Here is a 25,125-nt window from a genome sequence, read left to right on the forward strand (position 1 = left end):
AGTTCCACTATTAAACTCATTTCTTGCAATTGTTTGGCTTTCAGGTAACCCCAAGGCAGCCCTGGATGAGTTGGCATCAAAGTCACTACAAACTTGTTTTGTGAGGCCCTGGATGCCAAAATACAGAAGAATATCAATGGTCTAAAAGGCACATGTCAAGTATAATCCCAAAATAAATACCACCTGAATTGGCTGAAAGAACAGAAGGCACATATTTTTTTGTGGCGATGTGTATGAAGGATTTTTTAAAATTGTGACCCTTGAAAGAGAGCTATTATTTTTCAACTTGGGAAATCTAGCAATTCATGCTGAAAAAAAAAATTGAGAATTTATAGCTTGTTCAGGAAGGAAATAGGCAGACAGAAATTATATAATAACCAATAGCTTTTCCAGTTACCAAAATTAATCTGTCAGTAATGAAAATGGAAAAACAAAAAAAAAAAACCCACAAAAAACAAAAATGGAGAGATATAATCTAAAATTGTAAGAGATGGACTTATCAGGTATTTTCAAGGGCATTTATGATGAAACCAAAAAACTTTCACAGGAAGATAAAAAAAAAAGAAACTTGGAAAATAGTAATAAACACACATGGAGAGAAAAGACTTACTATTGTAAAGTTGTAAATATTTCATGAAGTAATTACAGTCATTTTAGAATTAAAAGTTCTAATATAAGCTAATGTAATTTTGGTGAATTTAGTAAAGTGAGATAATGATAATGTCCAAAAATAAATTGGTGACATATGACATAAAAGCAATGCGTAAGTAGAATAGGAAAAGCAATTGAATAACAGGATCCTCATTACTATAATGCTATAATAATTTAGACAAACTGCTGCTGGCTCAATCATTGGTAATTGCAAGTTATTTGAGAGATAGATGTAGCACAAAGTTGATATTTGGGAGAAAACATACATAAATCCTCAATTTAAAGCATATACCTCAATTTAGTCCACATGGGTTAAAACTTAAATTTCATAATATGCAAACATTTCAAACATTGATCCATAGAAGAATCTGACTTAGACTTCTGTGATGTGCTTCATTTTGGTAGTCTAATGAAAAATTTAAAAAAAATCATAAAATAATCCCCATTTAAAAAAAGATTCCCCCAAACAGTACCTTACAGATTGTATGTGTGTGTGTATGTATGCATATATTGGGATTCTTCTGAGCATACAGAAAAGTCTGGAGAAGATCCACTAAACAATTTACATTATTTATAAAAGGACTGGAGAAATATATAGGACTGATGGGAGATCATCATATTTTCATTTTTATCTTTACATTGTTTACTATTTAAAATTAGCAGACATTCCTCTTTCAATAAGACACAATTTAAAAAGAAAATACAAAAAAATGTTAAAAAATAAAAGAAAATACAATCCTGTTAAAACTGAGAGGAAACTTTGCTCAATCGTTCTGTAACTAACAAGAAATATACTTAGGGCTGTTATGTGGATGACCTTGTTTAATCTTCCCACACAAAAAACAGAGTGTAGTTGTTATTTCTACAACACAGACTTGTCAGGGTGAATAAAGAAATTAATATATGAGAAAATTATCACCGAAAGACTTTATAATGCTCAGGTCCATCTTTAAAAATAAAAGAACTATAAAATAAAAATAAAAACATTTTTACTGGGAACCCTCCAGTCACTATATAAATTATTCATTTTTTCCACAAATAAGGTTTCAATTGGATTAGTAAAGTTGTAATTAAGCTCCATATTCCTAATGTTTTCATTTATGAAATGAATTAGTAAAGACATTGCACTTATTTAGTTAGGGAAAGCATGCCTACTTTTGAAAAAAATGTATGTGGAAATGGTGAGAAAAATTACCATTAAAGAGCACAGTCACATACTTCATAGGATAGTTATACCAAATAGTATCTGTTGTTTATCTAAAGTTCAAATGTAACTGGGTATCTGTTGTTATTTTTTGCTAACTATGGCAAAACTACCGTTGAATAATACAGATTTAGGAAAACATACATTTGTTGTGAGCCATCAGCTACACAAATATTATGATGAACCTGATATTCCCAAATCTCCCTTGCAGTTAGATAGGAGAAACTGTTTTCTACTTGTGTCTCTTTGCTCAGAACATACTGGTTAATATTTAGAGCTGTTAACTACTAGGTATTGGGAATGGAGAAAATAGAAACATCATAAATACCTAGTCAACTTAGGTAGAAGGTAGACGAGCACAAGTTTTGGGGGGATTGTATGAAGCAGAAAAATACAATTTGATTCCTCAGGAAATAATATTTTAAAATTAGTCAAGTGTCTCAAGAACTACATTGAGATAAGAGAACAAATAAAAGACCATAACTAGTGCAAATAGAAAGAGTCATTTCTCATAGGGACTTACGTGTAGAAAAACAATTTGTCTTAGGGAATTAGAGAAGAGGTAGGCAATCTGTACTTTCCCCTTGTGTCTTGCTCAGAGTTAAGAGGATTATAAATTTGCTTTCATCATTTTGGGACTTGACATGAAATACCGTAACAGAGGATTTCTAGTATGAGCACATTAGTTTAAAGTCACTTATCTTCCTTCTCCTCTTGGAATTCACAAGAATAAAGCAATGGAAATTCACACCTCTTATATGAAGCCAGGAACAGCTGAAGCCCCAAATAATGTGAAGGTGTTAGGGCTGCCAAATGCAGTGGAGATAGGACAGTAGTAAATAGAGAGGATACACCACACAAGCAGATATCAGAGGTATCTGACAATGAACAATTCTTGAAATGAAGACAGGAGCCTGAGTTGAAACGAGTAAATCCCTGTGTGCACTAAGGGGAAATGTGTGCAGATGCTGGAGATGTGGTTTTGTCCTGAGAAGCATAAAGCAATCACATAGATAAGAAATTTTAGTTCAAGGAAATCTTTTAGAAGAAACAAGAAGAAATGGAAAAAGAAAAACGAAGCAAAAATAGGTGCATTGATATGTTACCATCTGGACAATAAGAGTCCCAGAAAGATAGAAAAATGAAAACACAGAGAAGGTGGTAGTTGTAAAGGCAATAAAGATAAATTTCTCAGATTTAGTGAAACATAAATGTAAACAAAATAAAAGAGATCCAGAGTATACTGAAAAAGAAATAACACACACACATACTAGCATGCATTTTTTTTAAATGTCAGAGAAAAGGAGGAAATTCTAGAAGCTTACAGAGAGACATAAAGCAAACCCAAGTCATACTAATATCATGTTATTGAATAGCAGCACATGATGCAAGAAATCAAAGAAAAAGAATATAAAATCAAGCATCTATTTATCCAAACTGTCATTGAAATATAAGTGCAAGATGAAATTATTCTCAGGCAAGCCCTAGAAGTTTTGTTACATTTACAGTCAAAACAGTTATAGATGAAGTAAGTAAGAGAAGAGGAAATTCCAGGGGAGCCTGGCTGGCTCAGTCAGTTAAGTGTCTGACTCTTGATTTTGGCTCAGGTCATGATCTCAGGGTTGTGAGACTGAGCCCTGCATCAGGCTCCACACTGGGCATGGAGCCTGCTTAATAGTCTTTCTCCCTCTCTCTCTCTGCCCCCACCCCCCCCAAAAAAATTCCAGCAGCTGCTTAGGGACATATAGAAGAAAAGGTGATAAATTCTCAGGGTAAAGTTGGTTGTGGTAAAATGGATGAGAGAGAGCAAGGGAGAGAATGAGAGAGAGAGAGAGTAAAAATAACCATAATTACACTAAAATAAAAGTCTATTAAACATCAACATGATGGCAGGGGCAAAGGGGGAATATGAATGATATGATAGTGTGACAGGTTGAAATACAGTATATCCCAGAATTGAGATATATGTGGTTTATAAAAAAACATACCTTAAACACAAGAACACAAAATAGTTGAAAGTAAAAGCATGGAAAAAGACATATTAGGCAAAAACCACCCAAAAGAAAGCTTGTGTAGCTATATTAACAAGAGATAAATAGTTAATTCAAAAAGAGGACAGGGATGAATGGAAACTTGGAAAGTAAAAAAGACTAGTGGAAGAAATGCTGAAATCCAAATAAAACTGGAGTTTTGTTCATAGTGATACACTCATGTTAATTTCTTGGTTTTGAAATATGTATCATGGCAATGATGTTCACATTAGTAGAAACTGGGTGAAAATGTACTATATTTGCAACTTTTCTGTAAATCTAAAATCATTACCCAGTAAAAACTGTGTTAAAACACAAAAAAATATTCAAAATGGATCAAAGAATATAGGCATAATACAAAATATAACATAGGCGGGGCACCTGGCTGGCTCAGTCAGTTGAGCTTGCACCTCTTGTTCTGAGGGTCATGAGTCAAGCCCCAGGTTGGGTGTGGAGCCTACTTAAAAAAATAACATAGGAGAAAAACTTCAGGACCTAGGGCTTGGTGAAAAGTTCTTAAACATGACACCAAAAGTACAATCCATAAGAGAAAAAAATGACAGATTGGACTTTGTCAAAATTAAAAACTTCTATTGTGTGTATGACCTTTTTAAGAGGATAAAATAACAAGCTACAGACTTAGAAAAGATATTTGAAAACCACGTATGTGATGAAAGACTCATCTCGAGAATATATAAAGAACTCTGAGAACTCAACAGTAAAAAAAATCCATTGAGAAAATGGGAAAAGACGTGAGACATTTCACTGAAGAGGAGATACAGGTGGCAAACAAGCTCATGAAAAGATAGCCAACATCAATGGACATTAGGGAAATATAAATTCAAGCCACAACTAGATATCACCGTACACCTATTAGAAAAGCTAAAATATGGGGCGTCTGGGTGGCTCAGTCATTAGGCATCTGCCTTCGGCTCGGGTCATGGGATCGGGCCCCGCATTGCACTTCCTGCTGAGCCGGAAGCCTGCTTCTCCCTCTCCCACTCCCCCTGCTTATGTTCCTGCTCTCGCTGTCTCTCTCTCTGTCAAATAAATAAATAAAATCTTAAAAAAAAGAAAAGCTAAAATATAAAATAGTGACAATACCAAATGCTGACAATGATGCAGAGAAATTATCTTTTATACATTGCTGGTGGAAACATAAAATTGTACAGCTGCTCTGGACAAGTTTTGTGATTTCTTAAAAATTAAACATACCTCACTTTCCACTTGCATTCCTGGGTACTAATCCCAGAAAAATAAAAACATATGTCATTTACACAAAATTTTGTACATGATTTCCTATAGCAGTTCTAATTGTAATAGTGCAAACTGGGAAACAAGCAATACATCCATCAATAGGTAAAAAGCTAGGTAAGTTGTGAAATTATACTCAGCAATTACACACCAACTTGGCTGGCTCTCAAGAGCATTATGTGGAGTGAAAAAAAGCCAATCTCAAAAGGTCACATATTGCGTGATTCTACTCATGTACCATTTTAAAATTGAAAATGAATTTGAAGTATAATTGAAGTATAATTGACATACAATATCCTATTCGTTTCGGGTGTACATTACAGCGATTCAATATTTTTTTAAGATTTATTTATTTATTTATTTATTTGAGAGAGAGAGAGAGAGAGAGAGAGAGTGAAAGAGAGCAAAGGGGGAGGGTCAGAGATAAAAGGAGAGAGAGAATCCTTAAGCAGACTCCCTGATGAGTGTGGGGCTTGATCCTACGACCCTGAGATCACGACCTGACCAAAAATCAAAAGTTGGCTGCTCAACCCACTGAACCACCCAGGCACCCCTCAATATTTTTACACATTACAAAATGATCCCCACAATAAGTCTATTTACCATCTGTCACCACACAAAATTATGACAATATTATTGGTTATATTCCCCAAACTGCACGTTATTATATACCATTCTTGGAAAGATAAAACTATGGAGTTAAAACACATTAGTGGTTTCCATGGGTTAGGTATGGTGGGGAATAGGGGATGGTTGTAACTATAAAGCAATAATCTGAGGGAGATCTTTTGGGTTATGAAGCAGTTCTGTATGGACTGTGGTAGCCGGTACACAAATCAACACATGTGATTAAATGACAGAAAACAATATACACACAATGTGTCAATGTGGAATCCTTTTTTCCCCCTGGGAAAGGAAGGGAGGAAGAAGTGGCCAATGTTGCATTCTTAATCTTGATACTGTGCTATAACTATGTAAGATATAACCATTGAGGGAAATTGGGTGATGGGTGCATGACACCTTTCTGTACTATATTTGCTATTTCCTGTGAATCCATAATGATTTCAAATAAAAAGTTAAAAAATTGTTAGGAATAAACTTATCATACATAAGTTCAAAATTATTGAACTTCTTTTATTAGTCATGATATAAATTTGTTGGTCTCATCAAAATTTTAACTGCAAGTTAAAAGTGATTGATAAAGAGGTATAGAACAAATAACATTTCCATATATTTGTCCAGGCTTCCTAATTATGTTGAGATAAAAGTACATTTATTGTTAAAAATAAAACTAGCATATGATTCAGAGATCCCACTTCTGGGTATTTACCTGAAGAAAACAAAAACACTAATTCAAAAAGATATATGCACCCCCATGTTTATTGTAGCATAATTGAAATTAGTCAAGATATGGAAACAACCTAGTGTCCATTGATGAGTGAATGGATAAAGAAAATGTGGTAGATATACAATGGAATATTAAGCCATAAAAAAGAATACAATCTTGCCCATGTGCAACAACATGGATGGATCTTGAGGGCATTATGGGAAGAGAAATAAGGCAGGCAGAGAAAAACAAATACTGTAAGATCTCACTTACATATAGAATCTTAAAAAAAAAGAGGTTATAGATACAGAAGACAGATTGGTGGTTGCCAGAGACAGGGGCTGGGGGATAGGCAAATGGGTAAAGGTGGTCAAAAGGTACAAACTTCCAGTTATAAAATAGATAAGTCATAAGGATGTAATGTACAGCATGCGACTATAGTTACTGTATTGTATATTTTATACTGTATTGTACCGTATTAGAGTCTATATGTACTGTATATTGTATACTGTAATACAGTATTGTATATTTGAAAATTGCTAAGAGAGTAAATCTTAAATTAATTAATGATTTTTAAATTAAATTAATTAATTGATAAAATTTAAGTTTAAATAATTTTTATGTTGAGGTATAATTGACATGTAACATTATTATATTAGTTTCAAGTATACAACATAATTTTATATTTATATACATCACAACATGATCACCACAATAAGTCTACTTAACATCTGTCACCATACATAGTTACAGAAATTCTTTTTCTTTTTTTTCCTGTGATGAGAACTTTTTTATTTATTTTTTTTAAGTAGGGGGAATCCACGCCCAATGAAGAGCCCAACACAGGGCTTGAACTCACAACCCTGAGATCAAGACCTGAGCTGAGATCAAGTGTCGGATGCTTAACCAACTGAGCCACCCGGGCACCAAGAGAACTTTTTTTTAATTAAGTATAATTAACATAGAATGTTATATTAATCTCAGGTGTACAATATAATGATTCAACAATTATTTTTTAAGATGTATTTATTTATTTGAGAGAAATAGAGAGCAAGCCAGCTGGGGCAGGGCAGAAGGAGAGAGAGAATCCTAAAGCAAACTCCCTGCTGAGCACAGAGCCCAACAAGGCCCGATCCCAGGACCCTGAGATCATGACCTGAGCTGAAATCAAGTCAGCTGGCCACTCAACTGAATGAGTCACCCAGGCACCCCTGATTAAACAATTCTATACATTACTGATAATCATCACGGTAAGTGTATTCTTAATTCTCTTCACCTATTTCACCCATTCCTCCACCCACCTCCCACCTCCCCTCTGGTAACTATCAGCTTGTTCTCTGTATTTAAGAATCTATTTTTTTAAGAGTATTCTTTGGTTTGTCTCTTTTTGCTTTGTTCGTTTGTTTTGTTTCTTAAATTCTACATATGAGTGAAATCATATGATATTTGTCTTTCTCTGACTAATTCATTTCACATAGCATTATACTCTAGCTCCATCCATGTTATTGCAAATGGCAAGATTTCATTCTTTTTAATGGCTGAGTAATATTCTATTGTGTATACATACACATATATATCATATCTTTTTTATCCATTTATCTATGGATAGACACTTGGGCAGCTTCCATATCTTGGCTATTGTAAATAATGCTGCAATAAACATAGGGGTGCATCTATCTTTTTGAATTAATGTTTTCATTTTGGGGGTCCAACAGACACATGAAAAGATGCTCAACATCACTAATCATCAGTGATGAGGACTTTTAAGGTCTGCTAAGAGAATAAATCTTATAAGTCCCCATTACGAGAAAAAATATTTTTTGTAACTATATGGTGATGGATGTTAACTAGACTTATTGTGGTGATCATTTTGCAAACCCAAAGGTTTGTTTTAATAGAAACTGATGACTGACTCTAATATTTATATGGAAATGCAAAGGACCTGGAATAGCCAAGAGAACTTTTAAAAAGAACAGAGGGGTCATACTAGTTGATTTCAAGATGTTTTATAAAATAGCAATGACCAAGGCAGTATATTGGTATACTGATAGAAATATATAAATGAAATGTGACTGAAAGTCCAGAAATGGAATCATATATATATGCCTATATAGAAAGTTATCGACAAAGATTCAAAGGATGATTAGAAGAGAAAGGATAGTCTCCTCAAAATCTGAGTCTGCAGAAATTGCGTATTCACATGCAAAAAATAACTATTGATCTATACATCTCACCATATAAAAACTAATTGAGAATGGATCATAGACCTAAATAAAAAACCTTAAACAATGATGCTTCAATGAGAAAACACAGGAGGAAATACTTGCTACTTTGAAACCATTTCTAAGGTTAAAAAAAACCCCAATCTATTGATGAGAAAAAGAGATAAATTGACCCTCATTCAAATTCTGATCATTGAAAGACACTGTAAAGAGAATGAAAACCTCAGATTGTAAGAAAATGTTTGCTAACCACATATGTGATAAAGAACTTGTGTAGAGAATACACAAAGAATCCTCAACACTCAATAATAAGAAATTAAACAACCCAATAAAAACAGGCAAAAGATTTGAACAGACACAATTAAAGAAGATACAGGGATGGCAAATAAGCACATGAAAAGATGACTATTCATTAGTCATTAGGGAAATGCAATATCACAATAAGACACTACTGTGTACCTATTAGAAGGTACTCTAAAATTGAAAATACTGATGATACCAAGTGTTTGCGAGGCTGTGGAACACTGCAAGTCTACTATACTGATGGTTAGAATGTAAATGGCACAATCGCTTTGAAAAAAATTTTGGCAGATTCATAAAAAGTTAAACACACACCTACCATATGATCTATAATTGATCCATTCTAATCCTAGGTATTTATTCAATAAATATGAAAACACGTGATGCAAAGAATTATACATATATGTTCACAATAGATTTATTCATAATAGCAAAAAAAAAAAACGATAAACAACCCAAATGTATACCAGCAAGTGTATGGATAAATAAATTTTGGTATATTCATATAATGGAATACTATTCAGCCATAGAGATGAATAAACTATGGATACATGCAACAGCATGGATTAATTGCAAAATAATTATGCTGAGTGAAAGAAAGAACGCAATAAAGAGTGCATATTCTATGATTCCATATATGTAAATTTCCAGAAAATTCAAACTGATCTCTTGTCACAGAAAGCATATCAGTATTTGTCTTGGTTTGAGGTTGGAGAAAGGCAGCAGGGATTAACAGGAGAGAGATGTTACAAAGCTGCTTGAAGAAACTTTTGGGGATGATGGACACGTTTCATGTGTGTATATATATCCGAAATTATCATAGTGCACTTTTGATATGTGCAGTTTGTTGTGTATCCATTATGTTTCCAAAAATCTGTAAATATTTTGAAAAGCTGGTTAGCAAAAGCAAAATGAAAAGGCAAACGTTAAAAATTCTGCTTTTTTCCACACATAAATGGATGATAGAAAATATGATTTCTACCAAAATTAAAAATTGGTGGGGGGTGGGAGGGATAGGGTGGCTGAGTAATAGACATTGGGGAGGTTATGTGTTATGGTGAGCGATGTGAATTGTGTAAGACTGTTGAATCACAGACCTGTACCTCTGAAACAAATAATACATTTTATGTTAAAAAAAAAAGAAGAGAGTAGGAAGGGAGAAATGAAGGGGGGAGAAATCGGAGGGAGAGATAAACCATGAGAGACTATGGGCTCTGAGAAACAAACTGAGGGTTCTAGAGGGGAGGGGGATGGGGGGATGGGTTAGCCTGGTGATGGGTATTAAAGAGGGCATGTTCTGCATGGAGCACTGGGTGTTATACGCAAACAATGAATCATGGAACACTACATCAAAAACTAATGATGTAATGTATGGTGATTAACATAACATAATAAAATAAAATAAAATAAACCATATATATGTATATATATATATATATATATATATATACTACAGGGTCAGGTTTTCCTATTCTGCATTTTCCTATTATACTCTATGGTCATAATGATTGCTATTATATTAAAAGCGTATATTGGTTACTGCTTAATTTACATATAATTATATTTCTATCAAGATGATGAAAGGATTTCTGCCTACTAATTTCTCCTTATTTCAAATCTTAGTAGTTTCAAATGTGCACAATGGTATTTGCCATATACGCTCAATGCTACAAAAGGAAACTCAGAAGCTCATTATGACCCATTTCTCTACATCAACCAAGGATAATTCACTTAAAAAATATGACCAAACTCTAGAAATTCGACAAACCTATGAAAATCACTGCATTTTAAAATAATAAGATGTCCCAGAACAATCAAAGTGAACATCCTTATGTTATTCCCTGGAGTTTAGCTTCTTGCTCTAATTAAAACCTGACTCTCCGGGGCGCCTGGGTGGCTCAGTCGTTAAGCGTCTGCCTTCGGCTCAGGTCGTGATCACAGGGTCCTGGGATCGAGCCCCACATCGGGCTCCCTGCTCCGCGGGAAGCCTGCTTCTCCCTCTGACCCTCCCCCTGCTTGTGTTCCCTCTCTCGCTGTGTCTCTCTCTGTCAAATAAATAAATAAAATCTTTAAAAAAAAAAACCTGACTCTCCTCTGAGGATACTATTTCCCTTGAATCCTTCTCAAGGAGTGATTGCTCTTCCTCACTCCTGGATCTCATGATATTCACACTCCCTATTGCCACTTCCATACCATTCTTTTTAGAAATCCATTCCTTTGAGACTATACCAATCTTTTTTGCATCTGTTTAGAGACTCTCCGCATATTCCTAATCCCATTTATAAAACTACACAAACATAATTCTTACCTGTTGTATTTTTCACCATAGCATGCAATACATACAATGTATTTTACTTCCTTAATCATTAGTTTTCTAGTGTGTTCCTCTCCAATGTAGGCTCTACAACGACAGGAATTTGGTCTGTCTTCAGTATTGTTGTAACCCAAGCAACCAAAATAGTGCCTGGTACACAAAAATATTTAATTAAAATTTTCTTTGTCTTTTTTTTTTTTAGAGAGAGTGGGGAGGGGGCAGAGAGATAATCTAAAGCAGGTTCAATGCCCAGCATAGAGCCCAATGCAGGCTCAATCTCAAAACCCTGAAATCATGACCTGAGCTGAAATCAAGAGAGGGAGGCTTAACTGACTGAGCCATCCAAGTGCCCCATTAATTAAAATTTTCTAAATAAATGTCACAGAAATAGATTTTATCTAGGAAGTGAAAATATTTACTTAGTCCCAATACATTTTAGTTGATTTGAAATATAAAAAAGTGATCATGTTAATAACATTTCCAGAAATAATTCTTGGATTATATAATTCTGGCAACCCCCTTTTAAATGATCTCCAACACCCATTAAGGAATGAATCTGTAAAATATTTAAAAAGGAAAAAACTAAAGGGGGAAAGTAAATGCTAAGTTAATAAAAGTAAAATTAAATAAATTAAATTAATTTAATTAATTAATAATTGATAAAAATATAAAATGACTTAACAGGAAGCAGACATTTTACATTTTTTAACTGTTCTGTGCCCAGCTGTTCCATATCCCTGCCTTTTTTTCAACTCTTAAGACAGTTTTCCCTATTTTCTATGTCTACATTAGTTTATTAACTTATGTGGAGATCTTCACACTTATTTGTATTAAGTTTCATGTAATTAATTTTGGTCTGCCATTAAGAAAGAAAAGATCTTTTATTTATTTATTTTTTGAGAGCACAAGAGATAGGATCTGATTACCTCCCTAAGGCACCACCTCCAAATACCGGCACATTGGGGATTAGGTTTCAACGTGTGAATTTGGGGAGGACACGAACATTCAGCCTACAGCACATATGGTTTATACACACATACACACACACACACACACACACACACACACACACACACCTGGGTGGGGGGGAGGGGCAGAGGGAGAAAGAGAATCTCCATGCTGAGCATGGAGCCCGACTTGGGGCTTGATCTCATGACCCTGAGATCCTGACTTGGGCTGAAATCAAGAGTCAGAAGCTTACCCAACTGAGTCTTTTGAAGTATCTGTTTGGCTGTAGTTACTTGTGCAAATAAGACGAAGATGATATTTTTTTATTGAAATACAACTGACATACAACATTGTATTAGTTTTAGGTGTACAGCATAATGATTTTATATATGTATATATTGCAAAATGATTATCAAAACAAGTTTAGTTAACATCCACCAGCGTATTTACAGGTTTTTTTCTTGTGATAAGAACTTTTAGAAAAACACCAGGGGCTGAAGGGTGGGGGAAATAGAGAAAGGTTGGTAAAAGGGTACAAATTTCCAGCTAATAGATAAGTGAGGTCTGAAGATCTAATATAAAACATAGTACTATAGTTGATAACACCATATTGTGTAATGGGAATTCACGAAGAGATAACTTAAATGTTCTCACCAAGGGAAAAAAGTCATGAACAGGACTATATCCCAACAGATTTATTTTTCTTTCATTTGCTTTCAGGAGTGTTTCATATTTTTTCCATAAAAGTCTGTAAATATTTTGTTGGATTTATACTTGAGGATTTCTTTTCCTGTTGTTTGTTGTTGTACTGTAAATGGTATTGTGCCTCATATTCCAATTAATTATTACTGGGATATAGAAAATAACTGAACTTTGTATATTGACTTTGAACTTAGCTTCATGTTATCTCTATAAAGTCCCATCTGGGCACAGAACAGTGAGCTCCATTTATGTTTGAACTTCCCAAGTTATGGCAGTGATTGATCTGAATACTGAATTTCAGCAATTGAGGAGGACCACCACCAAAGGGGACAGCCACCCTTAAACAACCTGGCTTGAGTTTCCTGCATTGTGCCCTTAGGGCCAGCAGGGGGCGCGCGAACCCACCATTTCTGGCTCGTGTGGTGCGCATGCGTGGTCTGCCCGCGGATGTAGGCGCCTTTTTCACAGTGACAGAAGAATTTAAGTTTCCTCAGGACTAATGAGGTGCTCCTGCAGCTTCGGGACAACTTGGATCACGTCCTCAGGGAGGAAGAAGTTTCCTGCCCACCTCCCTGACCGGCTGAGGACGGGGCTTTACTGCAATTTTCCCGGACATTTTTTCTAAATAGTGAGTATAGAACCTTTCTTTTTCTAGAATCTTCCCACATGCTTTATTCTTTACTTTCTCATATAAAATGTTAACAAGAATTAACTAGAAATATGATCCATTGACTGAGTGTTTTTAAGGATCGAATTCACAGCATCCTGTATCATTTTTACGGATTCAAGATTGTTTTGGGGGAGAAATTGTGATACAGTTTCAGACAGAGGGAAACACATATATAGTATAGTAGTGAAATTAAAGAAAAAAATTGGGACCAGCCAGTCTCTCGTGGAGTTATATCGTAACCTGAGGCAAAGAAAAATAAGTTGCACCCCATTTTGTATTGCTAATTTTTTTTTATCAGGTACTCAAAGGAGGGCTCCTCTTTGCCTTATCCTTACCCTGTTCCCAAGCCCAGCACAAGCTTTGCCTTGGTAAGCATTACTCTACTCAGAATGGTGCAGTTCATATTATAATCTATGCAAGGCCACCTTCCCAAATAGAATGCTGAATATGGCAGCGCTATTTTCTTTTCTTCTTTAAAAAAAATTAGAGTATAAAATATATTGGTTTCATGTTATACAATTCAATGAGTTTTAGTAAATCTAGAGGTGTGCACCCATTACTATAACTAAATTTACAGCATTGTCTTCAAATCTAAAAGAAATTTAGTGCTCATTTCTATTTGGCTTCCGGTTCTACTCCTAGCCCTGGGCAACCACTGATCTATGTTCTTTGCTTAGTTTTGAATTTCTGGACGTTTCATATAAATGGAGTCATATAATATGAGGTATTTTATGCCTGTTCCTTTTTTTTCCAATTATCATATTGTTTTAAAGGGACACAGATCTTGTAGCATGTACCAGTACTTCATTCCTTTTTATGGCTGAATACTATTCTGTTGTATAGATAGACGACATTTTGCATATCTGTTCATCATTTGATGGACATTTGGGTTGTTTCCAGTTTTAGCTATTATGAATAATGCTTCTTTCAGCATTCATGTGCAACTGCTTGTCTGGACCTATTTTTATTTTCCTTGAGTATGTAACTAGGTGTGGAAGTGCTGGATCATAGGTAAACTCTATGTTTAATGTTTGAGGAATAGCTACGGTGTTTTCCAAAATGGCTGAATTATTTTACAATCTTAACAGCAATGTATGATTTTTCTAGTTTCTCCCCATCCTCACCAATACTTGTTACAGTCTTTTTTACTATAACCCAGTGACTATAAAGTGGTATCTCATTGTATTTTTAATTTATATTTCCCTGATGACTAATCATACTGATTATTTCATGTGCTTATTGACCATTAGCATATATTCTTTGGTTAAATATTCAAACCCATTTCCGCTACTTTTTAAAAAAAAGATTTTATTTTGGGGGTGCCTGGGTGGGTTCAGTTGGTAGAGCATCCGACTCTTGATATCACGGTCGTGAATTCAAGCCCCACATTGGGTGTGGAACCTACTTTGTAAAAAAAGGTTTTATTTTTAAGTAATCTCTACACCCAACGTGGGGCTTGAGCTTACAACCCCAAGGTCAGGAGTCGCATACTTTACTGAGCCAGCCACGCAGCCCTCCCCTACTTTTTAATTAGCTTGAATTCCATTTTTCCAAAGAAGACATATAGATGGCAACAGACACATGAAAAGATGCTCAGCATCACTGAACATCAGGGAAATAGAAATCAAAACTACAATGAGATATCATTTCACACCTGTCAGAATGGCTAAAATTAATAACACAGGAAACAACAGGTGTTGGTGAGGATGTGGAGAAAGGGGAACCCTCCTACACTGTTGGTGGGAATGCAAGCTGGTGCAGCCACTCTGGAAAACAGTATGGAGATTCCTCAAAAAGTTAAAAATAGAACTACCCTATGACCCAGCAATTGCACTACTAGGTATTTATCCAAAGAATACAAAAATACTGATTTGAAGGGACACATGCACCCCGGTGTTTGTAACAATAGCCAAATTATGGAAAGAGCCCAAATGCCCCTTGACTGATGAATGGATAAAGAAGATGTGGTATATATATGCAATGGAATGTTATGCAGCCATCAAAAAATGAAATCTTGCCATTTGTAACGACATGGATGGATCTAGAGACTATAATGCTAAGCAAACTAAGTCAGTTAGAGAAAGACAAATACCATATGATTTCACTCATATGTGGAATTTAAGAAACAAAACAGAGGAACATAGGGGGAAAAAGAGAGAGGCAAACCAGAAAAGGGACTCTTAACTATTGAGAACAAATTGAGGGTTACTAGAGGGGAGGTGGGCAGAGGGATGGGTTAAAGGGGTGATGGGGATTAAGGAGGGCACTTGTGATGAGCACTGGGTGTTTTATGTAAGAGATGAATCACTAAATTCTACACTAATATTACACTGTGTGTTAACTAACTGTAATTTAAATAAAAACTTGAAGACAAAAAAGAAAAAATCAAAAGAAAAAAACAACAAAAATCATTAGCTTGTCTTCTTATTGGGTTGTAGAAATTGTTTATATAATATGCATATAACTCTCTTATCAGATACAAGAACTACAGATATTTTCTACCATAATAAGTTATTTCAGGAATTTTCTACCATAATAAGTTATTTCAGGAATTTTTGATGCAAGCTGAAATTTCCCTTTTCTCCATTCCAAATTCCTCTAAAGATTAGTGCTTCCAGAAAACCCCATGGCTAGATTGTATGAGAGATAAGGTGGTGGGGCAAAAAATAAAACATACAAAAATTAGAATGTTACTTGTCACAGTTAATAATTAGCAAAGAGAATGAATGTAAGAAATGAGAAAACATTCATACCAAAACCCCAAATATATACAAAATTGTTAGACATAAATTTATCTTACTCTTTCTAGATGTGTATAAAGAAGGCTGCATATCTTTCCAGGAGAACCAAAGCTGGATTTCTTGCCTTATTTTGTATTTACATCAGGGGTTAAGCTCCATCTATTCTGAGAACCCCGTCCTATAAATTGTGATTAACTTCCATTGGTATGTTGAAATAAATAAATGAATGTCTATATTTCTAAAAAATAACAACAACAACAACAACAACTTCCATTGGCCCACTGGCTTTAGAGTCTAAATGTCTTGAGAATGCCTGAGATCCAGATGGCTGCCATGGCCCTCCTGAGTTCAGGGAAGGCAGCCGAAGGGCACCTACATCTCCACCCCCATTACTGGTCCAAAAGCCATCGCTAACTTTATTCTTGTTGAACATCACTCTACCCAGACAAGCTCTCTGGTTAGGGCACTGCACACAGCAGGGCTGTATATGGAGGAATACCCACTCCCTCACACTCTCAATGTAGCTTTCATTTATCTCTCCACCACATCATCATGAGTGTACCCATCATTTTCCCATAACCCTATAGAATGCTGACCCACTGCCCTCCAACTTGCAAACCTTCCTCAGTGGGGATCTCATCACCTGTTCTACATTTACCTGGATGATTATGAGGACCCAGAGAGAACAGTCTTTTTCCTGTGTTTTCTTCTATTAGTAAGTATCTTCACCTTCTCTAACCTCTGGTGTTCACATTGTTAGGAATGGAACTTTGAAAATGGTTTGCTTTTCCAAAAGGACAAAAACAATCCCCCACCACACTTCTCTGTGTCCCACAAATCCCTACAGTGCACATTACAGAAAAGCAGTGACCACAGCCCTGGAACCCTGGTAATGAAAGTGGAGATGGGTCAAGGGTATGAATATGGAAAGGACAGAAATCTCATTTTCTCCCCCATCCCTTAACCGAGGCCAGCCCGAACCAGTCAAGCAGCCAAGGATGGAAGGACAGTGCCCATGCTTTGCCATCCTTCAAGGACCCTTCCCTTGGGCATCTGGGATTGGCCAAACTCCACAAGAGGAACTGAACATTTTCAGTGATTTGCTCAAATATTTCATATGTGCTAGTGCAAGATTAGTCATGAGAGGACCCGAGGTCCTGCAGTGAGGCGATCAGACACAGACACTGGGCAGGGATGAGCTTGCTGGCTGTGAGATGTAAGGACAGTTATTAAACTTTTTTCCTTATTTTTTATCATCAGTAAAAAGAGATATATATCCCAGCTTCTACCTCATAGGTTCTTGTAAGAACTCAATAAATGCATGTGTATGAACAACTGAATAATCCTTGGCACATTGTAAGCATTTTGTATTGACTTCTGTTTCCACCATTTATGTTGTTAGTGTTAATCTATCCTAGATCATCCTATTTCCTTGTGCAAGTCCCTTGTCCATCTGTGAAATGAAGATTGTGATGCACTGAATACATATGGCCTTTTCCAGCACTGACTTTTTAAAAATTAAGATATAACTACCATAAAATCTACCCCTTAAAGTTTACAACTCAGTAGATTTTAGTTTATTCACAGGGTTGTGCAATCATCACCACTGTCTTATTCCAGGATGTTTTCATCATCCCACAAAGGAACTCTGTATCCATTAGCAGTCACTGGGTATCTCCCTCCTCCAGCACCTGACAACCACTATTCTACTTTGTATCTCTATGAATTTGCTTATAATGGACATTCATGTAAATGAAATCATATAATATATGACCTTTTTAAAAATTTTATTACGTTATGTTAGTTACCGTACATTACATCATTAGTTTTTGATGCAGTGTTCCATGATTCACTGTTTGAGTATAACACCCAGTGCTCCATTCAATACGCGCCCTCCTTAATACCCATCACCAGACTAACCTTCCTACTATCTATTACTCAGCCACCCCATCCCTCCCCCGCCCACCACTCCAGCAACCCTACTGCATGACTCTTGGAAATAAAATCTTTAAATACCATCTCTACTCTCTGCTACTGAGATTAAGAATTCCTCATATCAGTGAGATCATATGATATTTGTCTTTCTCTGATTGACTTATTTCACTTAGCTTAATACCCTCTAGTTCCATCCACGCACGGCTCAGGTCATGATCCCAGGGTCTGGGGATGGAGCCCCACATCAGGCTTCCTGCTCTGCCTACCGCTCCCCCTGCTTGTGCTCTCTCTCTCTGACAAACCCATCCCCCTACCCCTCTCCACTCTAGAACCCTCAGTTTGTTTCTCAGAGTCCATAGTCTTTCATGGTTCATCTCCCCCTCCGATTCTCCCCCCCTTCATTTTATTTATTGGGGAGGGTATGAGCCACCCTGGCACCCAGTTTTTTTTTCTTTTTAAAATGGAAATGATAATACATTCCTCATATGGTTTTGGTGAGGAATGAATGAATTATATTTAAAATGTTTAGACAGTATCAGATACACATTAATTATTATCATCAATAAATGTGTATTGATTTATACCCAAAAGAGATTAAGCATTATTTTTATATTGAGATGAAATTATCATATAACATTGTATTAATTTTAGGTGTACAAGAATATATGTTATTTTTAACACAAATAGAACATTCACAAAGTTTGAGCATGACACAAAAGAAATCTGAATAAATGTTAAAGAATCAGCATCATGCAGGATATGATCTTAAATGGCATCATACAGGATATGATCTTAATAGGAGTGATAAATACACTATGTGTCAAAATGTGTGGATGGCAGCAAAAGCAGAACTTGGGGAGATATATATGTGTGTGTATGTGTGTGTGGGTATAATGAACTTCCATGGATAAGGAATGGGAATCTTACTTCAAGGGTTGGGGTTGATGTTACTATATAGCACATTGCCACAATGGCACAGTTATTGAGCAATAGGGGTTATTTTCCCCTTGCTGGAATTCTCAAATCTGCTTTCCTAGACACAAGTTGCATAGTTTATCTTTGTGGTATATTCTAATTCTGTATAAGGAGGGCTGTTGCCAACAATCCAGATGTGAATTGGCAAGGTGGGACTTTAGTTATGTATCAGGTCTCTTTTGTTATAAAGTTAAGGAATAATATAAACTTAAATTTTACTTTATAAAGATGAACTTTCCTGATATTGTTATCACACTCTTGCTTGCCACCATCTTTTACAAAATCTTCAACCCCTGGCTCTTGTCTCATTTTTCTGTTGGTGTATTAAGGTTTTTTTTTGGTGAATTAAGTTTTAATTTGTGTGGAATCTGTGTAAAGGTAGCTGAGAGAGGACAATGAAATGATGTATGTGCCAGTGAGGTTGGCTTTGACTGGAAATGTATTTCAAACTAGTGTCAAAGATAAAACAAAGCTAGACACTAAAGTTAATGACAGATTTTAACCAGAAACATATTTTTGCAGTAGGAAAGAAAGTCCAGCATGAACAGAACCAAAAGCGGGAAACTAGGGTTGGTCTTTGTGAAACAAATCTGGGTTTGTTAACTGGTGCTTATCAAAGTTAAGCTCCTCCCCTCCCACAGAGCCTGGGAAACAGAGGCTCTGTCTTCAGGTGTTGGCTGGCACAAACAGTACATTCTTTTGGCAACCTTGCCTTTTCTCAAGCAGGCACTTTTAGGAGGGCTAGTGTCATCCTAGGGATGTGGCCTTAGGCTGTTAGATCCTGTGTTAATATTTGTTCAAGTCTTTTACTGTGTGTGTGTGGGAGATGAACAAATAATTTGTGTTGAGAGTCTGTATATTATTAGCAAAGTGATCCTAAGACAAAATAGATCAGGAAATGCTGTTCTAAGGGAGAAAACACAAAGGCCTAATAGATAACCCTACCTCCATTATTTCTCCCTCAAATCCTTTCTCCATACTGTCATTTTAGTAATCTTTCTAAACCTATGACCATGTCACCCCTTTTCTTAAAACATGTTATATGTACACTTAGACCATGAGAATGAGAAACTGCATTTTTTACCTTCAGATTACTAATACCTAACACATAGTAGGTGTTCACTACATGCTTATTGCATAGAATTGATCTGGGATAAAAGTTTATCATTTGTTTATGCAAAAAGATTGCCATCCAAAACATAAGGGGTGTGGAGAAAGGAAGGTTTACATGGGATCATAAATCCTAAGACGTCACATTTCCTTGGGGAGAGTTTCCTGTCTCCAAATTCATTTCCTTATAAGCATGTTTACTAAGTTTTCCTTCTTATTCTGGAATTCTCATCTTCACAAAGTCTTATTCCTCATCCAAAAAGGTCATTAATTTTTTTATTTTTTTCAAAAGAGGTCATTAATTAATTTTTTTTAGATTTTATTTATGTATTTGACAGAGAGAGCAAGAGCACACAAGCAGGAGGAGCAAGTAGAGGGAGAGGGAGAAGCAAGCTCCCCACTGAGCAGGGCTTGATTACAGGACCTGAGATCATGACCTGAGCCCAAGGCAGCCACTTAACTGACTGAGCCACCCAGGTGCCCCAAAAGAGGTCATTTAAAGACTAAAGTTGCTAAAGGAAAATGATGTCCTAATAATTACATTTGATTGAGTTTCAACAATCTTGTACTCTCCTCTGCCTATGTCTTGTTTAGACCACTTAAGTGAAAATGAATAGACAGGTAGATGATGATAGATGATAGATAGATAGACCAACCAACAGACACACAGGCAGGTAGTTCTGAAAATTTGTGCTATGAATAATCCTAAAGAGCAATTCATCCGGAATTACTTATTTATGAATCATTGAATGATTTTAAATTATTTCCTTTATCTAATTTTGTTTTTCTTCAGCTCATATTTACATTTGTTTGCATTCTTTAGCACAAGAGAGAAGCAGCATAGGTGGCCAATCAGTAGCAGAGGGAACTAGTTGACTCTCCAATCCACAAACTTCATTCAATGAAAGCAAATACTCATAGACCCTAATGAGTAGCAGTGGGAATTGCATTGCTAGAATTCTAAAAATAAAAGTATCACAGTGCTTCTTTAAAATGGGAGTAATGGCAAAGCGGCACACCTAAGATACCAAACCCAGAGCAGAGCAGTATTTTTGTGGCCTGTAACAAAATGCATTATTCTGACAGCCATGGTTTGATGAAGGGTTCAACTCTTTTTATTCAGTTGGTGTTTTAAACATACATTTAAAAAGAGCATTCTATCTACCTTTCTCTCTAAATTTCTTTGTAGTTTAAAGGCAGGTGACCATATGAAGAAAGCTTATTTATTTATTTATTTGTTTAATTAATTATTTATTTATTTATTGAGAGAGAGTAAGTGAGCGAGCACAAACAGGGGGAGAGGGGCAAAGGGAGAGGAAGAGAGAATCTTAAGCAGGCTCCATGTTCAACCCTGAGCCTGTCTCAGGCCTCGATCTCATGACCTGAGCTGAAATCAAGAGTCAGACGCTTAACTGACTGAGCCACCCAGGCGCCCCAAGGTTTATTTTAAGAGCTGCTGTCTTTTAATCTAAGGGCTTATTAAAAACAGGAACAAATGTTGGAAAGGCAAGAGATGCTGGCGCTGGCCGTGTGTATTAATGTTCAAGTCACTAGGAACCTATCAGCTTCGCTCTGGCATGGATTTGGTGCAAACAACACATTTCTGGACACTCAACAACTTGTATAAATCCATAATAGATTAAAGAAAGGGAAAATAACATTTCCTCAATGTCCTATTAGCTACTTACCAGGAAATAGCTCCCAAAAATAAGTCCTTTCCTTTGGCAAACAACTTCCCAGAAGCACAATAACCCCCAAAGGGTGTTGTTAAACAGATGAGCTCCAGGATGTCTGCTAGTAAAAGGGGACTGTCTGGGATTTTAACCATATGCCAGTGTGGAAGGGAGCAGAGCTGCAGTGTATCCCAGGAATAATCATGGTCACATAGCTAACATTCACTGAGCATTGACCACGGGCAAGAAGTCCTTTGCTAAATGCTTTATATGAACCAATGGTGAAGTTCAGGAAATATTTGTTGAATTGTAGAAGTATCATATTTAAGCATTTTTACCACCTGAAGGGACATAGATATGATCATTATAACGATATATTAATAAAAATATTGCTATCAGCATTCTCCAGTCAGCCCACTGATTTTCAGAGAGATGAAGGCACTTGCCCAAGGTCAAGTAGCTTGTAAATGAATGATCTGTTTTAAATTTTACAACTCCATTAGGTTGGGATTATTTCCCTTTTATATATGAAGGAACCAGGCTCAGAGAGATTAAGAAACTTGCTTAGTACCCAGATAACAGGTGGGAGAGCTGAGATATAAACCAGATGTGTCTGAGGATAAAGATTATGTTTAAACTAAGCTATTGCCTACATGCCCACAATCTTTCCCCAAATTCTCTTTCAATAGTCTCCATAGCAGTGGGCATCTCTTCTACCTTTACTGAAATTCCCACAATTTCTAGCTGATTACGGAACAAATGAGGGTGCATTATCTAAAGAATGCCCCAGTTTAAATGCTTTAGTACTGTAATGTTTAATTTTTGTATCAACTTGACTGGGCTAAAGTATGCCCAGATAGGTGGTAAAACATTATTTCTAGGCATGTCTATAAAGGTGTTTCCAGAAGAGATTAGCATCTGAATCAGTAGACTAAGTAAAGATCATCACCCTTAGCAATGCAGATGGGCATCATCCCATCCATCCAGGGCCCAAGTAGAACAAAAAGGCAGAGGAAGGACGAATTTGCTCTTTGTTCTTGACCTGGGACGCCCATCTTCTCCTGCCATCAGACATCAGAAATCCTGCTTTTCAGGCCTTTGGAATTAGACTGAATTAGACAGTTCTGAATTATACAACTGGCTTCCTGGTTCTTTAGTTTGCAGTTGGCATATTGTGGGACCTCTTGGCCTTCATAACTGCAGGAGCCAATTCATATAATAAATTACATTGTAGGATATATAATTATATCTGTATTTATATGCTACATAAATAAATTATATAGATTGGAGATATATGTGTTTGTGTGTGTGTGTGTGTGTGTGTGTATACATACATACACACACACACACATCTCCAATCTATTGGTTCCGTTTCTCTGGAGAACACTGACTAATGTAAATATTACCAGGGAAAACACATCATCCAAGTATACCATCAGACTGGCTAGTTCACATTGAACCTGAAGGGATGATACATACAATGTTTGCATTTGCGGGTATAATATGGATCAAAAGGGATTAAATGTAGAGAAGACAAGTTAGAATGCTACTGGAAAAAGAACTGATGACAATCTAAATTGGTACAGTTTGGAAGGGAAAGAATTCACAGGAGAAACATGATAAAAACTATGTGAAAAGCATTATAATGTTAGTATGTATAATTCTGAGTTATCAGACTTCTCCATATGCTAAATTGAAGTATGCATAATGACTGAGACCAAAAAAAAAAAATCAAGGGTTTTTCCTTTTTTAAAAAAGTAATTTGTTTCTGCTACCCAAAGGTACTCAAAAGGCTAAATAAATAAAATCAAGTGTGACCTTATCATAAAGTTATTTACATCATTTATCTTAAAGATGTTCTCCATTGGGAGGAAAAAAAGATTGAATCCATAACATTTTAATCTATCGCTCTTGGTGTGCATAAGTCACACATTTCTATATCTAGTGTTTGCATATTGATTGTAGCTTGACCTTAACAATTTATCATTTAGTCTCGTACCATCACCCTCCATGATAGATGTTACAGCTAAGGGTCCAGCAGCAATTTCATTATAGACCCCACATTTCAGGGTTTCATAAATAAGTGGTCAAAATCTACTGCAGGCTATGAGTTGTTTTAGTTTGCATATCCATATTATCATTTTAATTTCATATTGTGGCTTCCATCCATCATTCATAGAATCATTTTTCATTTTCAGAGGCATTTCCTATAGGAATCCATTTTAATGACCATCAAGTGTGGAGGAAACTTACAACAAGAAGGGAAAGGTATTAAATCCCATTCCTTTTCACCAATATAAATAAATAAATTGAATGAGTTAATGAATAATACAAATTCTACTCTGATATACATAAAGTTTACACGTGCTTATAGAATTAATAAGCAAGCATATAAACTGACTTTTTTTAATGGTCACACAGTAAATGTATGTTTAGTGAATAAATGACAAGTAGGTTAAATATTGTGGAAGGTATAAATTTTAAGAATATGCCCATGTCCTCAATCAACTTATCAGCTAACAGGGGAGATAAAGATACAGAAAAAACAATTCTGGAATGGGATTTCATACTTTTCCCTTCTCTTTGCATGTTAAATGTCAAATGAGTAGTACTGCAAGAGTTTTAGAAAAAGAGAATATATTTGTTAGTGCATATAAAAATGTTTAGCTACCCAAATGGTTAGCCCAGAGAGGGGTAGGTTGGTCTCAGGCAATCTTTAAGTGTTTATTTGTTTCTTTTAAGTAGGCTCCATGCCCAACATGGGGCTTGAACCCATGACCCTGAGATCAAGAGTCACATGCTCTACCAACTGAGCCAGCCAGGTGCCCCCTAAACACAGAATTTTTAAGAGATGTATTATTAATTCACTCAGTGACAATTATGGGGAACTAAGTTTTGTCAAAAAGCGGTAAAATAAGTACAACATCCAAAGGGCCATCATTTATGAAATATTTTAAATTTCAAGTATATGCTAGTGAGATTTAATAAAACACAGCTGTTCCCCACCCTCAATCACCATATTTTAGGAAATGTCCTCCCAGAATGGATTCTAATATTATTAATTTGCAG

At 35.8% G+C, this 25,125-nt stretch overlaps 1 non-coding gene across 1 annotated transcript; it reads right to left on the reverse strand.

The window, feature by feature from the left end:
• Positions 1–24,807: 24,807 nt before the first annotated feature.
• On the reverse strand, positions 24,808–24,880 carry TRNAK-CUU (transfer RNA lysine (anticodon CUU)). Its single transcript has one exon. It is a non-coding gene; the product is annotated as a tRNA-Lys (tRNA).
• Between the last annotated feature and the right edge of the window lie 245 nt (positions 24,881–25,125).

Source organism: Eumetopias jubatus, unplaced genomic scaffold, assembly GCF_037043125.1.
Source record: "Eumetopias jubatus isolate StellerSeaLion01/CBP00866 unplaced genomic scaffold, mEumJub1_p1.0 scaffold_11, whole genome shotgun sequence".
Lineage (NCBI taxonomy): Eukaryota > Metazoa > Chordata > Mammalia > Carnivora > Otariidae > Eumetopias > Eumetopias jubatus.